Genomic DNA, 3,539 nt, shown 5'->3' with positions numbered 1-3,539 from the left:
TGTGTGTGTGTGTGTGTGAGATAAGAAGGAGATGAAGAGTGGTTCAGAGGAGCGTTCTCACTCAGAGGCGTCCCCATCTGTTCGCCTGGGCCTAATTGTTCCTGGGTGTGAAGACACGGGGAAAAAAAGGCAGGAAAGCAACTGTACTGGTCCCCTGTCCCACAGTTATTTCTGTAACATTAAAAGAGTGCCACCAGCATGCTCCAGATTATTGCCATGTAAATAATGGCACTTGGCTCCATTCCCCGCTAATGAATGTCATTTACTTTTTTAAACAAGGATTAATTATCGACAGAGGACCCCTCTCTCCTCCCACAGGGAGCGCGTCGCAATTAGCTGCCAAAAGATGGCTGCTAATATTTGTGTTTTTTTAAATACATCTATATGTACGCACTTGTGCATATGTTCCAGTGACACGGTGAATAACCTGCCAATTAACCGCCTGCTTAATTCTGTGGTGAAACAGAGAGAGACCACTGATGAGGAGCTACAGAGACCCGTGTCAGCTTCTTGTCCCTGCCTCAGCAGCGTATGAGGGTTTTTGTTGGATGCTGGTGCTGGACATTGTTGTGAAACGAGGGGAAAGAGAGAGTTTGTGCTGCTTGGAGCCAGCCTCCTGGTTGCAAAATAAGGCAGGGAAAACAAACACGGGCCTCAAATTAGATTTCCCAAAACACAGCATTCCCTCTCATTTTACACACCACTGTGGCCTCCAGACCAGAATAGAACAACCCGTGAAATCCGCTTCAGATTCAGAATGGCACAGTCACTGGAACACTTGACAAATGAGAGCCTCTGGATCCGTCTGATGACCCCGTTTCCTTCAGAAAAACAGATCTGAAAGTCTTACCTAATCTGCTTGCTTCATGTATGTTGTGCTGCTGGGATGGACCAGCTGAAAACTTCTCCCCCTTCGCTCTCTCTTTCCTCACTCCTTCCCTCCCAATCAGCTCCCACTCGTCTCCCCCCTTACGCTAAACTGCCTCTCCCTGCGTGGGCTGCTTGAGTTGATGCGCTTAACCCAAATGAAGGAGAGAGGGGTGTGAGGGTTATTTCTCCTGACAGTGGCTCTGTTTGAGGTGTGGACCCCCTCCGGAGAACCTGAGACTTTGATAACGCTGCAGAGCTGAAAGGGTTAAATTCAAAAAGGCCCCCCGACTTCTGAAGTAGAAATGTGAAGAGATCCGAGCTGCCAGCTTTAAACCAATAAGACATTTTGTGGCCAGTGTGAGCATTTTCTTAGTTTTTGTTGCAGTTTGCGGTCCTCCGAGTCGTGAGCTGACTAAAAGTGACTTAAAATGAAACTAGAACAACGACCTTAATGTGTGAAGACTGATTCAAACTAATTGTGAGATTGAAGAAGTCACAATATTTATTCAGCTGCACGCAGAAGTCAACTACGAAGTCACCGATCTGTCAGCTTTCCTCTACCTGGTTGTGCTTACGTCAGCCGAGGCCAGTCGAGGTGAGAAGAAGCGGGTTTATGTGTCAGACTCGCCCACCGAGACAGGGCTGATGATAATGGATCACTGTGAGAAAGGCCAGGAGGGCTGGACTCCAGGAGCAGCTCCTATACCATCCTCCCTCCCTTCCACTCCCGTCCGTGTTTTATGGCGAGATTCTGTTGCTGCTCGCTGGCTCACCCCTCGGTGTGAAATGAGCAGGTCTCGACTGTCCTCCTCGTTCCCCCCGCCGAGCTCGCAGATACACGTGAGCGCTGCCAAGAATGGCGTTTCTGTTTGGGTCTAAACATGTGCAGGTTTATGACCTGCTGAGTGTGTCATTGGACGTGTGGTCGTACAGTACGTCGCAGTGCCCGCCGACATGTTTGGTCTGTGGGTCTGACTGTGTGTTTATGGACGTTTAGAGAGAGATGGACTTGTGGTTTGTACATATTTACTGCACTGCTGACAATATCCTCGCAGCGGAAGGTAAACAGCGGAGAGCTCTCGTGTGTTTTCTCTGCGACACTCTTAAGTAATGTTAAAAAGTGAAGCATTCCTACATCAACACTTCTTCTACCTTCTTTCCTGTAGTTTGGTCGGGCCTCTGCGTGCTTCCTCTCTCTGTCAGGGGGAGGGTGAGGGGCACGCTCCAGGCTGCAGCAGCTTTAGCTGATTCTGAGGAGCGCGAGAATAATTTGGGATCTGCTCTGTTTCATCATCTCCTGCTGTCAGAAGTTTGTTTCTGAAGCAGGAGTTTGAACATTTGCTTCCTCGGATGATGTGTCACAAGTGGCACTTTGTTGAGCAGTTGTATTTGTCTTTGGCAGGTTTTACATACTGGAAGTGAGCAGGGATTGTACAGTGAGCAAATTCTGCCTTGTGTTTAGTGTAAAGCGCGGCTTGTCAGAACTTGTATTCTTGTTGTGTAGTGTTTGTGTTTGCCGCGGTGTTTGATTTATTTTTGCATTTAGAAGACTCACCCCTGCATAACACTCCCTATTACCTTCTTATTTTGTTAGAGGATACTCACAGCCACTGTGTCATGGATTTTATGGTATCTGGAGTTTTATTTAAACTGGTAGTCTGCATGTGTAAATTCAGAAATGCTGAAAGTGCAAAAAGTATAGAAAATGTACAATAAATATTTTTCCAGTGTCGTTCTCACTGGTGCCAAGATGCAGAAGACAGGAGGTGAGGCACTACTGGATAGATATGGAGAGAATTAAATCTTCTTTACAGCAGTGACAAGATCATAAGAGATGGGATTTATCCTAGCAGTCATTCACTACATGTTCCATGCAGGTTTTCTTTAAAGGTGCAAAGCATTTGTCATATGACTGATTGTTTGTGCTGTGAGTTAAACTCCTCCAACAGGCTTTTATCCCGTGTACCTGTGTGGTTCAAAGGAGAACCTGTGAAAGTGGATGTTAAGCAGCTGAAATGTTTTTTTAAAGTGCCCGTGTGCACAAAGTGTAAGTGAATAAATAGATAAACAACCAGCAGCCTCTGCAGAACGAGTCCCTCTGGCTGTGGGCCAAACAGGTAATTCCTCCGGCATAGTTTTGGAAGGGCCACAGCGAGCCAAGCCTGCCTCAGCAGTCAGACTGTCTGCACATTTCTGCCGCTGATGGCATACCAGGGGCGCCATTTTCCTCTCTGAGACAGACAAGGCAGAGGATCTGATTGGCCTTCCGCCAATGCGCACTCACAAAGGCTCCTTTGACAGCAGGTCAGTCGGTTAACCAAGCAGTAGGCAGAGGGAGAGAGGGATAAGCTGGAGAGAAGAAAAAACTCTTCTTCACCTCCTCAACCCTCAGGTTCATGATTAAAGGCTTCTTCAAACTAAAAAAGGTGCATCATACTCTTGTCAACAATGGAAAACCGTACATTTTCCGATACAGCGGTGGTTCTCTGGACCTTTAGCTTCCATGTGGACGTCTCTGTGGCGGCCATGCTTCCACAGACATGGTCTGAGCGTGTGCTAGGAATTCATGTGTAAACATGACCTATGCTTGTATGTTCTGTGTGTGGGCTTGCATCCTTGCGGCCATGTATAGACACACAAAACCATGCTGTATGTATGTAGAATAAATA

The sequence above is a fragment of the Stegastes partitus genome, unplaced genomic scaffold, assembly GCF_000690725.1.
Source record: "Stegastes partitus isolate 25-593 unplaced genomic scaffold, Stegastes_partitus-1.0.2 Scaffold145, whole genome shotgun sequence".
In the NCBI taxonomy this organism is placed as follows: domain Eukaryota; kingdom Metazoa; phylum Chordata; class Actinopteri; family Pomacentridae; genus Stegastes; species Stegastes partitus.
Note: the sequence above shows the minus strand (reverse complement) of the source record.